Raw genomic sequence first — 15,442 nt, 5'->3', positions numbered from 1 at the left:
CTTTCCTTTAGCTCATTTCCCCTCCCTAACCCCCTTTAGCTCATAACCTCTCATTCTGTGGTTTGTGTGTTTGTGCGTGTGAATAAGTGTGTGCCGTCCACCGATGGCGTCGTGAATACACGCTAACGGTGGCTAAATCTACCATGGTGTGCCGTATGTTCAGGTTTCAGCGGCGTTTCAGCACGTGTTTTCAGGGAGAGCCAGAGAAGGAGACCCTGACTAAACCCATTCTGTGTTTCCTTCAGAGACACACAAAAAAGGTATAGAATGCTAGCCTAATATGTACAGTTAAGATGCGATACTGCTCTGGGCCATCCTTTCTTTTCAGCTGCTTTTATTTTGCAAACTGATTCATCTCAGAATGACAGGCGCACTGAAAACATTACGAAACTATTATTTGTTTGAGGCCGGCTGTGTTCTTACCCGAAAGCACTACTGGTTCCTGGTTTTTAGTTCTGGTTCTGTATCTCTGCTCATTGTTGGTCAACACAGACAGTACTGCATCGCTACACACTGATACAGAGGCAATCCAGCCTAGCTTTTTCTGGTCAACTAGTCTCAGTCATTAATCACACCCATGAAAGAAAATATTTAAGTCAGCTGCCATGTGTTGTATTAACCACCGCGTTCACATAAACACCTCCGCGGGCCACCCGATCTGCATTCAATATTAGGATTATTGGACGTTGTGTGTTGACGCTGGGAGCACAAAGGATCCGGTTTCTATAGCAAATTCGAGTCTGTTGAGACTGCAGCAGAGCAGCCAAGGCCTCGCGGGTCCTGTGGAGGGAAAGATTTACAAAATAATTTACAACAAGACTCTGCCTGTGCTCTTTTAAGGACTTTTGTAGTTAAACTGCTGGTTCCAGGTGTGTAGGAGTCAAAATGGAAACAGATGTCCGTGAGAAGACTGCCTGATTGGGACAACTTTGACGTTCACTTTTTTTTTCATGCTCTCTTTTGCATTTTGACTTTCAGGAACTGTGACAGTCGAATAATCATCTTTATTGATCAAATACTATTGTCTAGTTTGGCCATCTATAAGTCCAACTGAAATCTCAAACAGATTTTATAAAACCCTTTTTATATCATGAATTTACATGAAATTCACAGGTGACTGGCAACCCGAAACATGTACTCCACTATCAGCTTATCAAGAATGTCAGATCCCAAACATGTACACCACTATCAGGTTATCAAAAATGCACATCCTAAACATGTACACCACTATCATGTTATCAAAAATGCACATCCTAAATATGTACACCACTATCAGGTTATCAAAAATGCACATCCTAAACAAGTACTCTACTATCAGCTTATCAAGAATGTCAGATCCCAAACATGTACTCCACTATCAGCTTATCAAGAATGTCAGACCAATCATTTTATATTCCTGTCCTATTCTCCTCCAACTCTTGTCCTATTCCAGTCCTAGTCCTGGGCTATCTTGTCCTAAAAGTGTCATCTTCAAGCTATGCCTTTCTGAGTCATGATTCACAGTGAAGCCCACTGGCATAGTGGCCTCTTATCACAGCACCCTCACATGTCCTCCTGGGAGAATATAGTCTTGTTTCAACAAACAATGTTACGACTGGAATATAATTCCTTTAGGATGCATTCGATCCCGATCAGGACCAGGGATGCATTTCTTCACTAACTACATTCATTTATAGATTTCTGCTTGGTGTACAAAACGTAAACAAATTCATGAGACCAGCACCAATGCTGTATCGAAATCAGAAAATCCAAAATGCTACATCCAAATCAGAAAATCCAAATCAGAAAATCCAAAATGCTGTATCCAAATCAGAAAATCCAAAATGCTGCATCCAAATCAGAAAATCCAAAATGCTGCATCCAAATCAGAAAACCCAAAATGTTGTAGCCAAATCCGAAAATTCGAAATCCAAATCGGGAAAAGGGATGCATTTCTTCACTAAATACATTAATTTATAGATTTCTGCTTGGTGTTCAAAACATAAACAAATTCATGAGAGTATTTTGTAATGGAAAGTGTGACTATTGGTGGGGTTATTGAATAATTTTGAGTAGATTATTTTTATAAATATCAAATATAATAACTTTAAAGCAATTATACTTTGTGCAGGATGTGTAGTTAGTTGAAATGTATTGCTATTGAGAGCGTTATAACAAAGGGCAAAAAAGGGAACAGAGACCTCTGATTTTAGATCAACAGTATTAAAACCTTTGTAACAAGCACCCAAGTTCTTTCTTTCATTATTTCTGGATGTACTATCCTTCCACGTAAATGTGATGACATAACCTTACCATATATTTAGATTTTTACATCAACAAATAAGCTTATCCTTTAGATTTTTACATCCATTAATAACCTTGCCATGCATTTAGATTTTAATATTCACTAATAACCTTGCCATGTATTTAGATTTTTACATAAAACTGACCCCATATCAGTTCCCCCCAATGAAGACCTTGATTACCACTGTTTTAAGAAAATGGCTTCCACATGACTGGGTGTGAGAGTGAGACAGAGGACAGAGACTAAGAAATACAGTGATAGAGAGAGTGCTTTTGAGAGAGAGACACTGATTCTGCTGAGAATCCTTTTAGTAAAGTGAACTTACAACCCTTTTAGTGAGGCATAATAACAACCCTTTCAGTGAGGCATAATAACAACCCTTTTAGTGAGTCGTAATAACAACCCTTTCAGTGAGGCATAATAACAACCCTTTCAGTGAGGCGTAATAACAACCCTTTCAGTGAGGCGTAATAACAACCCTTTTAGTGAGGCGTAATAACAACCCTTTCAGTGAGGCGTAATAACAACCCTTTCAGTGAGGCGTAAAAGCAACCCTTTCAGTGAGGCGTAATAACAACCCTTTTAGTGAGGCGTAATAACAACCCTTTCAGTGAGGCGTAATAACAACCCTTTCAGTGAGGCGTAAAAGCAACCCTTTTAGTGAATTATGATCTCATCTGATTCCTACTGTATCTGCTCTGACCACTGACAGATCATCGCACATCGGAAATACAGGAAAATACTTAACAAAATTATAATTCATTGTATTTAGTGATTAGCACCGGGACTGTATGTGAAAGGTAATTAAGATCACGTTAAAATTCTCTTTCTAAAAAATCTGCATGCCTAGATGCTACTATAACTCCCATCCGGGAGCACTCTCACTATTCTGTCTTTATTGAAAGAAAAAGCACAGGGTCTTTGCATTTCATGTTTTAATCATGAACAGTCAAAGGGTTCACAAAAGTTAATCTCACCATGAGCTGTTTTCGAATCCGAGACGGCCCGTATCTTTTTACGCGTTATCAGTTAGTAAAGCAGGTGCTGCTCAATCTAGTCCACTGCACACTTCTGATCTGTTTTTCCTCTTTCTATCTCCATCTCTTCATCTTTTACTCTGCCCTTTTGGGTAAATCCATTTGTACACAAGAGATAACAGTGGCTCAAAATCAACCTTTTTTGGGTACCTCTCCATTATATTAGTCTCCGTCACTGGGAAAAATAAACATTTGAGCTGTTAATAATATAAAAGTTGTCCCCACTGAACCAAAATGTTCAGAACTCTTTCAGGCACCACGCCACTGTCTTTAAGAGCAGCCGGCCAATCTGATCAAAACATATATAAATATATTTATGGACACATTTTAGGATATATGTGGCAAAATAAATGTTTTAAATACATTTTTAAAAAATTGTTTTGATATGGGGAGGGCCTCAGATAGTACTGACAATCCAAAAAAAACATCTTAATTAAATATAAAATATTTCTATATTTTTATGGCAACATTTACTATTTTTGGATTTACTATTTTATTCTTTAAATACATACATTAAATTGTTAATTCAAGAAACATTGTGCTGTAAACCTATGGTCAGATGACAGGGTTGGGACCAGAATGGCTAATGGTAAAGTGGTAAAGGGTTAGGGAAGGGACAGACACGATTTCTGGTCAAATGTCCTCTCAGATCATGCTGTCTTTTTGTCATGTAAGCTTGGTCAATGGAACCAATCACACATTCTCTGCCTTGGGGGCTGATCTGCCCCCAGAACAAGTAATGACCAAAAATACTGCCCCCCTCCTCGCTCCCATCTCACACACGTTATCGCTTTCTGGCTCTCTCACCCCATTTTATTCTCACACCATCTTTCCATCTCCCACTCTTTTTCTCTTTCTCTTTTCGTGTCTCTTGTTTTCTTTTATATCTAAATTATTAAATAACTCTAAAAATAACTTAAATAACTATAGCAGGGCATTCTCTGTTCCAGCTTAATCTTTCTCATTCTTTCTCCAACCTTCTCCCCTGTCTGTTACTCCCTCCCTCCCTCCCTCCAACCCTCCAACCCTCTCTCCACCTGAAAGAATGACCAAAACTGGACTAGAAGCAACCATTTAAAGAGCAGGAAGGGAGGAATGAACAGCGAAGGTCTAAATTACCCCTCTTTCAAAAAATCCCTAAATGAGGTCTGGACTAATGCCTTTCATGGGTAGTAAAGCATGTGGATCTCAAAGGCTAATTTCCCATGTCTGTCTAATGTGAGATACTACATTTAGTCATTAGCCTTATTGATGCTATTTATTTTATTTAGACTGAAAGCATTTTTGTTTACGACAATACATGCAAAATTCTAGACTTTCAAGCTGTTTTGAGATAATTTTTTTAACATACACAACCGTTCAAATGTTTGGGGTTACATTGAAATTTTAAGGACATTTCCTATACATTTCCTTGAGATCCAGGGACTGTGCAGCTCCAGCTACCACCTGGCATAGTTTGGAGCTGTGCTTTGGGTCATTGTCCTGTTGTAGGAGGAAATTGGCTCCAATCAAGCGCTGTCCACAGGGTATGGCATGGTGTTACAAAATGGAGTGATAGTCTCCCTTCTTCAAAAACCCTTTTACCCTCTACAGATGGTGTCAAGCACTCCTCCAGCATCTTTTCATTTGGTTTTTTGTTAGTGAGTCGTAATAACTCACTAACTCACTAATTATCACTAACGTAATAATTCTTCTTTGTGATCCGAACACCTCAAACATAGATTTGTCTGTCCATAACACTTTTTTCCAATCTTCCGCTGTCCAGTGTCCGTTTTGTTTTGCCCAGGTTATCTTTTTATTGGCCAGTCTGAGATGTGGCTTTTTCTTTGCAACTCTGGCTAGAAGGCACCAGAGTCGCCTCTTTACGGTTGACGTTGAGACTGGTGTTTTGTGGGTACAGTTTGCGCTGTTCTGTGAAGGGAGCAGTACACAGCGTTGTACGAGATCTTCAGTTTCTTGGCAATTTCTCACATGAAATAGCCTTCATTTCTCAGAAAAGAATAGACTGATGACTTTCAGAAGAAAGCTCTTTGTTTCTGGCCATTTTGAGCTTTTAATTGAACCAACAATTGCGGAGGCCCCAAAAACTCAATATGTCCAAAGAAGGGGAGTTTGATTGCTTCTTTAATCAGCACAACATTTTTCAGCTGTGCTAACATAATTGCAAAAGGGTTTTCTAATGATCAATTAGCCTTTTCAAATGATAAACTTGGATTAGCAAACACAATGTACCATTGGAACACAGGACTGATGGTTTCTGATAATAGGCCTCTGTACGCCTGCATAGATATTCCATTAAAATCCTCTGTTTCCAGCCACAATAGTTATTTACAACATTGACAATGTATACACTGTATTTCTGATCAATTTGATGTCGTTTTAATGGACAGAAGCTGTGCTTTTCCTTTGAAAACAAGGACATTTCTAAGTGACCCCAAACTTTTGAAAGGTAGTGTATATGATGATTAATGACATTTGTTTGTGTTGTATAGATGAGAAGACAAGGTAAAGATAGAAGATATTTTGTTTCACCAGCAGATCAGGGCATTTTTCTCATTTGAGATCCCAATATGACTAACACTCTGCAAAGGCTCTGGCTAAAATAGTGAATATCTTTACGAGATTTCATAATAAACTGTTCTAATCACATTCAACCAATCGCTCTAAATTCGGACGGTCCACTAAATGTCTGTTGACCACATAAAAAACCCTGATGACCACGTGGACAGACTTGACAAGTGCAATGTGTAAATCTAGATTGCATTTTGGACATTTTTATAGTTAACAGACACTTTGAGTCTTGTCCACATTTCTGTGTGTATGCGTTTTATATCTTGATAATAAAACATATTTTCCAGAATATTAATATATTCTGGTAGGAGTATCAGCGTGAAGATTCCAAGTTGCTTGGAAGGCCTGTATAGTTGAACTTCCCAAATCCCAAGGATTTTAGCTGACTTTGATATTAAATAATAATATATTTCAATACATATGACTATGGCCATTCTATCTGTTTGATCATGGCAAACTGAAACCAGTAACCCTGCAATTGTCTGTAATTATTAAATTGTAAAAGTACCGTGTTAAAACATGTGTAGACCTAGAACATTATTTACAAAATAATCAGGAGGCCACTAGATTTAACCTTGAGCCCTGTCCGTTGAAGTATAAGTGGCTCATATATTCTTTTCTATACATGATAATTAGTGGATTATTAATCCGGAGTTTAGTCCAATTTCAGGTCCAGGAAAACTTGCTCACATTCCTTATGTGTATGCTTTCAATTATCGCCAGAAGACCTTTTCCTAAGAAAACGTTTTTACCCTCCCTCCCTTTTCATCTTGTGCTGTTTAAATATGTATCCTTTATATCTTCATCACTCATCATCTCAAGAACTGTAGATCATTTTAATGAAAGCTTCTATCTCTCTGAACATGGCAAAGAAAATACACTTTTTTGTTTTATTTCAGCAGAACTTTAAATCGTAATACCGTTTGACAGCAAATGGTATTGGCGGTTTGAAAGAGTGCATTTCTTGTATTTCAAACACAACCATGTTTTGATATCCATAAATCGAAGCAAAATGTGTCATGTAGAAACTGGCAGCCTTTTCTCAGGAATTAAAAAATTCAGAGAGCAAAGCCACAGAATATTTTTTTTCATTTGTAGTGTTAGAAACACCAAAGGTCGAGGTTGTTCAGAACAAAAGAAAGAAAAAGTACGAAAAAAAGAAAAAGAAGGGCAACAAACAAGAGGGACTGTAGAGGGGTCATTTCGGAAAGGTATAGTGTGCTACAGGCCATTCATTTCATCCCAAGCCAAGTTGTCTTAATAAACTGTTTACGGAGAAGAAGCCCGCTCTGGTTCTGGGATGGAGGGCTCAAGACAGACCGTTATATTGCTCTGACATGCTTGTTTAATGGTAGCCGGGGGCCTGTTCGCCACGGACTGATTTTAGTAACGCTCAACAGATCCATTTATTGTTACGTGGTGTGTAGGCTGAGTTGATGCATGTTAGAGCTGTAATGTAGAAATCAATAGCCTCATGTGATTCACTGTTTTGAAACAGCATTCATTTATAGAAAGTGTTTAAAAAAAAAAGGAAAGGGAGAAAACTAAGAAAACCCTTAACTTTTGTCACATTTAGTTGTATTGTAGACTTAAGTTATAATTGATTCCTTTTATTTATTTTTTGTGACAAACACAGTATTCACTACTTTGTAGATGCGTATTTGAGTGATCACAGGATTGAGTCTTCTTGGGCTTTGTGCCTCCACCAGCTTTGTGCATCAGGTTTTGGTCAGTTTCTCCCATTCTTCCTCGTACTTCCCCTGAAGCGCTGTCAGATTGGTTAGGGAGTGTCTTTGCACTTCAATCTTTAGGTCTCCCACCACCATGCTTGATTGTAGGGATGGTACATGCACTAAGCAGTACAGTACCTTTTCTTGCCAGTTGTAGAGCCTGGCATTCAGGCCTAATAGTTTGATTCTGCTCTCATCACACCAGAGAATCTTCTTCCTTATGCTTTCAGGGTTCTTCAGGCAGTAGTCCATTTGCCTTTTACTCAGGTACTGACAGGCACTGTGAAGTGTGGGATCCTAAATAATTTCCAATCGATTAAATGGGCAGATCTCAAGAATGATCAACGGACACAGGATGCATCTGAGCTCAATTTGGAGTGTCATGGCAAAGGGTCTAAAAACTTCCTAAAAGCACAATACATTCAAACTGTGATAAATCATGCGTGGTCAATAGCAGTGCAGTAGCAATTTGGACTGGGTGCCATTTGGGATTGAGCCTCCCCTGGGATTAACCTAGACATGCCCAACAGTTCATCAATAGAGTAAAACAAACAAATCAGGGGATGACTGTTCCTGGCATAGTAGCATACCTGATGACAAATTAGAAGTATAAGCTGCTCCGTGCTCAAAAGTACCAAAACGACAGTTATGTATGCTTGGCCAAGCAAAGCACAATCAATCAGCAGTAGGAAAATCTAATCCCACTGAGACATTATCCTGACCAAGAGATTTAGGAAATCAGATTTATGAATGCTTCACAATGGTTCACAAAAATATTATTGTTAAACACCCTGAAAGTTATTTCCCACCTGAAAAGGTTCTTGTGAAACAGACGGGGGGACTTTTAGTTGGTAAAAATTTAATCTGACATTTGTTATGCCTTTTTCATACCCTCCTTGTGATTTTGCGTGGATGTATGACGCATAAAGCATCAACGTCTCCTCATCATCCTAATGACAGAGATCTCAAACAATCCACCGTCTGATTTCAATCCTACATGTTCATAATGCTAGTCAGACACACTGAAAAGGCGTAATACTGAAATGCTCGTATCTCTGTTTGTGTCTCTGCGTTCATGTCTCTGAAAGAAAATATGAAAATCAATTGACAAATAACATTTACAACTCCTTTTTGAGAGCAAAGCCACAGTATTTTAAATGTATAATGTCAGTCGGTTCGCAAATAATTCCTGAATGTCACTTCTCAACAAAGGATTGCGATGTGAGCAGATTGCCGTAAGAAAAACAACATGGCCGCCTGAGAAATACTGCATGGATGAACAGTATTCCAGCTGTCAACAGTGACACCACCAAAAGTAAATCTGTGTGCTGAGAGAAATTAATTAGTTTTTGGAGTCTTCAAGAAAGTCAATATCTCTTTGTTCACAAACCGAAGTTAGTTTGCTCAATTGATTTACTCACCACTCAATTCTGAAATTGAAATCTATCCAAATCTGAAACAACAGAGAAAATCACTGTTATTAAATGTCCACTGAGCTTTCTCCAGGTGTACATGTATATTACCGTTAGGAGACAGCCTTTCTTCCTGTCTTCTCTTCCTCACTTTCCAGGGTCACAACAAAAAATCAATTAAACGCAGGCAGAGTAAGACCCCTTCTCTCTGACTCAGTCAGGTAGAGAAAGAGAAAGCTCTCAGGGAGACATGTTGATACAATGGAAGCAACTAGCTGGAAATTGCAGTAGAGGGGAAGGGAGGCAATCCCCAAACAACTCTAATCAGACAGACAGTAAGACAGACAGAAGGGAGGACAAATGGATTGAAGGAGGGATCTTAGCATCAAATGCATCAAGCCTAATCTTGTCAGTCAAGCCCAGACAGGGAGAAAAAGCACATAACAAAACAAGCAACGAAAAAAAGGACACATCGGTTGTAAATTAATGTATAGGATTTCTACTAACTGCTCGTATTCCATCATCTCATAAAACCCCATACTATAAGTACCTCAGGAGGCCAGGCGGACAGAATGTCAGAGAGGACTAAACCAGGTACATGTGAATGAAAGTAAGAGTATGAATAAGCTGAGTAAACCTGATAAGAAAAGAAGAGGACTATCGAAAAGCAGGCATCAAAATAGAAGTGGACTGGACTGGACTCTGGACACGGAGGAAACACAAAGGAGAGAAGACCAAGTAGAAAATTGGCGCTAAATCAGATTACCCAGAGGCCAAAATATCTGAGAGGTGTATGTGTAGCCCATTTCCTATATTCAGTCCAAAAGCAAATGGAGTAAGAGTATTAGCATGCTGATTCTGCGCTCGATCTAGACTGGGAGACAGAAATAGAAAGAGAGAGAAATAGAGAGACGGAGAGAAAGGTACTTTCTAAGAAAGCTTGGGTTGGCTTCTATACGGAATGCAAATATATTTTTTTGTCTTGAAAAATTAGGTGCTTCACTGCTAACAAATATGTGCAGGTATGTCCATAAGAGGGAAGACAGCTCAAGAAATTACTTGGCACTAAAATTGTGTTTCCACAAAGACCTTAATTAACAAAATTAATGGAAGCTATAAAATGCATGTTTGCTGTTCCCGCCAATATCCAACAACTCTGCACAGCCACCCAAGAGGGGGAGAACGTTTCATAGGTAACAATGAACAGCTTGATCAGCACTATGCAAAGGAGATGTGTAGCCTGATCAACTCTATGTGAAGGAGACGTGTTACGATACATGAGGCCAATGGTGGTCACACCAGATACTACCTGGTTTTTAAAAGTATCTGTAAACCAACAGGTGCATATCTGTGTTCCTGGTCATGCAGACTTCATACATCAGGGTCTAGTTAATTAACTTCATTTGACTAACTTGGTTATACCTCAGCACAAAATCTTTGAAATGGATGCATGTTGTGGTTATGATTCTGTCCTGCATCAAAGGAGCTTCGCAAAATACATTTGAAGGGGTTCGATTAAATACGCCTGGATTGCAAAATAGCTTATTCGTACACACGAAGAAGATATCGCCGTTTCTCTACAAACCTTTTGCTTGTTTTTGATTGGATACATTGGGGCAGAGCGTATCAATCATGGAGTATGAAAGCGTGGTTGCAGCAGCAGCTGGGAAAGCAAATTGCCTCCGTGTAGGAGTGTCGGGAGAAATGTCAGAGAAGCGTTTCTCCTGTTGAGAAAGAACCACCAGGCTAGACTCTTTGTCTGTCCATTCTGGTGGAAACGTTAAGGGATTTTCAGAATTACATTTTAATTAATTTTGCAACATTTTCCATATTGATCATTTCTATAAGTAATGTCGGCACAGGGCTAAAAGAATCATTCAAAAACCAGATGCCGCTCAGCCACTGGACTACGTCCAAATCACAGTCTATAGCTCCACTTTATTCTGCAGGACCAAGTGTGACCAAAGCACTCCATCCACATCCTAATATTGTACATCAGCTCCACCTACTGATACAGCTGAGCTCTTCTGTACAGCTCCAGCTCCAGCTGCCACTGCAACTTGGAGTGGACAGGTGAAGACGCCCCTTTATCGCCAATCTGGGGTCAGTTTAGCACTTTGCACAGTCATAGTTAGGACGGGGAATGAGGGAGGGAAAGCTGATCCTGGATCTGTACCTGTAAGGGAAACTCATCCCCAGGAGCAAACGTTAGGCGGACACAGCAAAAACGGTTCATAGATTTGGGGTGGGGACAACGGGAACACTTTCTAAAAATAGAGCCAGCGAGAACAGCTTCTCGTTGTGTCTGAGGAGCTTAATGAATATGTTAAAATAATTCAGCACAGCGCCATGGATTGGCTGGGGACAGGAAATCGTGCAGCTCTGAGAACATGAGTGATGCGCACACATTAGAAAATGACAGCACATTTACTGCAATACTTAAAATGTTATAACTACAGAAAAATTATCCATAAATAATCCATAATAATCCAAGTCATTTGTTCCAAGTGTGCTCACTGTCCCCTGTTGTCAGGTAATGTCTTATATTGTATTACTATATTACTTTGGTCTTTATTATGTTACAGGATATTTTGTAGGGTTACTGGATCTGAACTTAATTAAGAGCTCTTGACCGGGTTACAAAAATCTTTACTATGTTACACAATCTTTACTAAAACGACAGGATTTTTAATATGTTACAGGTATGTTTATGGAATTACAGGGTTTTTCCCATCAAAGATCTTCACTACATTTCCTATGCTACAAGATCTTTACTTAGTTACAGGGATCTTGACCATGTTAGAATGATCTTCAGTATCTGACAGAAATCTTCATTATGTTAAGAGATCTTTACTCTGTTAAAATATGTATTATGTTACAGGATCCTTAGTATGTAACAGAGATATTTACCATGTCATGAGATATTTACTACTTTACAGAAATATTTACTACTTTACAGAAATATTTACTATGTTACAGAATCTTTATTACGTTACAAGATCTTTAGTATGTAACAGAGATATTTACCATATCATGAGATATTTACTATGTTACCGAGATATTTACTGTTACAGAATCTTTATTATGTTACCGGATCTTCATTATGTCAGAGGTATAAACCATGTTACGGGTATTTCCTATGTTACAGAGATATTTACTGTTACATAATTTTTATTATTTTACCAGATCTTCATTTTGTTAGAGATATAAACCATCTTACGGATATTTTCTATGTTACAGAGATATTTACTGTTACAGAATCTTTATTATGTTACCATATCTTCATTTTGTTAGAGATATAAACCATGTTACAGATATTTCCTATGTTACAGAGATATTTACTGTTACAGAATCTTTATTATGTTACCATATCTTCATTTTGTTAGAGATATAAACCATGTTACGGATATTTCCCATGTTTCATCCACACATCAGCAAGAACAGATGAGAACGGATATCAGCATCTCATGATGGCCAAATTAATAATTGTGCATTTTATAATGGAAAAAAAAACAGCAAATCATTGCAGGTGGCTAAAGTAGTACAACGTGCTACTGTGAAATTCTGCAAGGTCGATAACAGAGGAAGACAAAGTATAGAAAATCACTTCAAGATGAAGTGGCACAAAAGATGTGGAAAACACAACAAAAGAAGCAAGGGCAATACCACACCAGAAAAACTATCACAATTAAAACCCATATCACTCTGTGCTACAGTCCGGGATTTGAAAAACAACAACATGTAAGAATGGAATAGATTCCCCGGATCCCAGACAGTGCTTCCTTTAAATGGAAAGAAATCATAATATCTCCGGCAAACAATTAGCGTCCATAACATGTCGCTGCTCTGTCAAATTACCCTGGTGGAGTAACTGGAGCTGCATGGGGAAGACAGGACAGCTGTCTGGGACAGAAACGGAAACTCAGAGGGGATGTGCGCTGACCAACAGATGAATGAAACATGCAGCATTAGAGTGGGGGGGGGGGGGGCTGATGCAGAAGAACAACTAACTCAGAGTCTGTGCAAGGTGATGAACTGTGAAACAGACAGGCCTAGTTACATATGCAGGTGTTATGTGCCACATGGCGTGTGTGTGTGTGTGTGTGTGTGGGAGGGGGGGGGTTTGTGTGTGAAGTGCATGGGTGGAAGTGGGTGAGGGGCACTGTGTGTTTCTATGAGTGTGTGTGTGTGTGTCTTTCTATCTCTTCCTCTGTTTGCGTGCGTGGCCTCTTCCCAGGGAGCACATCCCACGGACATGCAAGCGCAGAGATTTAACTTCCCTTTTCATCCACCTCCACCGCCAGCCCCTCTACTCTCTGGTGCTGTAACCATATCCACTGCTGTGCACGTCACTGAGCAGGCCGCCGATGTGCTAATCGTCCATCTCTCAGAATGAAAGGGCAACCAGACACATGCAGCTGAGTTCCAAGCAGTGTGCGTGTGTGCGGGTGTGTGGGATTCTGCCGGAAAGTGCCCCATCACATGGGCACACCACCTCTCCGACCCCTCAGCCCAACTGAAATCAATGAGCGGACCTCATCCGTTCAGTGACGCGTCACATCCAGATCACCACAGCCGCCACCGGGCCACAATCTGTCGGTGGCCAGAGGAAGCGCACTACGGAGATCGGGGAGACATTCGGGACACGATCATCCACAAGTTCCGGTAGTCTAGAAGCGCAGGGTGCGATGTGCCGTGTGCGCGTGGCCTCCGGAGTGATGTGCTTGTTGGTGAATACACTCAAACAACGTTCAAGAGGAGTGATTCATTGTTGTGTCACGGCAGTTCTAATAAGGTTCAGTCTCGGCATGAGAAATCCAAACCCAGTAGGTGTGTCCTGATGGTTAGTTAATGCTATGTTACACAGCACTCGCTGACTGTTCTGTAGTTAAATCGTGGAGCACTATTTACTTTTTGTACGGTGTTTCCGTGTGTTAGTGGGACGTGGGTGACAGCCACAGTGTCGTCAGCCACAGTCCTCGCGACACCTCCCGCACACACTCATTACAAGGGCAAGCGCTGTTTTGGTGGCAACATTTAATGCTCAAATGGTCAGTTCACATGTTAAATCATGTGCAGCTCTAAATGACACGCGGGTCACTGAGTTGACTGTGGTATAGTTCTGCCCAAAAAACTCTGAGAGGAATCCTGTCTATGTAGCATAACAGCTGTATTATATGGAAAGGGGGGACTGATTGAGATTGGCTGAGATAACATAAGCTTGGCTGCGACCGCATGCGTTTCGGGGGAAATTGTTGTATCCACATATCACACAATAATCAAGCTGAAAGAAAAATGGAGAATATGCGTTGGAAGCAGTAGTTCATATGGGAGGGCCGAGTGTAGGTTTTAAAGGTATGGCAGTGTAAAAGTCAGTAGATTTTATATTCACAAGAAATAATTTGTAAAGCATTTGTTATTGTTTTATTTGAATATTTGAAGGAGTCGGTAAATATTCCAATATCCCTTTAAGGCATGTACATTGTGTGAGATTGTTTGACATGGTCAATCAAATATGCCATCCATTGAGAAATTATTGTCGGGAGCCCAGCAACCAGAAATGAATCAGTACAGTAGTGAGCATTACCACTCAGAAATTAATCCATAAAACATTTTGCTTCTTGTTTATATTTTATCTGGCATTACCTTGGTCTCATTCTAGGCAAATATATCCCAGGGTGATGAACAAACTTGATGGAATGCAAATGTCACTACCATCTGCTCAACACACGCTGCGCAAGGGAAAACGGTCGCAGTTGATAGAGTAAAATTGCAAATGTGACAATCATCAAAGACTGACGATTGGCAGGTAATAAAATTGACAACCGGACGTCGTTTTAAGATTGTGGCAGGCAACTTTAAAAAATGAATTCAAATGTAATTAAATAAAAGGGACAAACGAAATAAAAGGTCTTACCTTGGTAAAAATTGAATTGAAAGATTGAAATTCCGTACGGGATCCAGTACCGATGTATTTCAGTAGAGCCTGATGTTCAGCCTACGTAGACGGGAAGCGTCTTCTGAAAAGACTTCCATTCTCCGTGATGCTATTTAACTAAACGAAATGTCTGATAACAAGATTTTTACAAACGGAGTAGAAAGAATGTAAACGCGATATTATTAATAGCATAACAAAATCTATCAAATGAGACAACTGCCATTGTTTTAATAATTTCAGCTATAAAGGCTACTTTTTAGGACCGGCGCGCGAATAATGCTTTACTGAAGATATACCCCAGTCTTTAGCCGTTAACCCTTTGACAGTTCACCAATCCGTAATCCAAGTGCAACCCGTTTTGCAGACAGTGCGTGTGGCGAGGCTCTTCCTAAAATTTTAACTGTCCGGTTTCTGCACTCTGTTTAAGATATAGGCCCACGCTACAAAACGGCTAACCGCGAGCATCTCTG

The 15,442-nt window shown here is 39.7% G+C and overlaps 1 protein-coding gene across 2 annotated transcripts in view; it reads right to left on the bottom strand.

Annotated features, from left to right (window-relative positions):
* calcr (calcitonin receptor) overlaps positions 1–15,442 on the bottom strand; it is a 54,520-nt gene extending 39,078 nt beyond the window's left edge. The window contains exon 1 of one of the 2 annotated variants that reach the window (XM_010891515.5): positions 14,952–15,442. The gene's annotated coding sequence lies outside the window, so the exon portion shown is untranslated. Of the gene's footprint in view, positions 1–9,043; positions 9,065–14,951 lie in introns of those variants that run through there. The other variant, XM_020050040.3, reaches the window with a different exon arrangement.

Source organism: Esox lucius, chromosome 10 (genome assembly GCF_011004845.1).
Source record: "Esox lucius isolate fEsoLuc1 chromosome 10, fEsoLuc1.pri, whole genome shotgun sequence".
In the NCBI taxonomy this organism is placed as follows: domain Eukaryota; kingdom Metazoa; phylum Chordata; class Actinopteri; order Esociformes; family Esocidae; genus Esox; species Esox lucius.
Note: the sequence above shows the minus strand (reverse complement) of the source record. Positions and strands in the feature narration are given on the sequence as shown.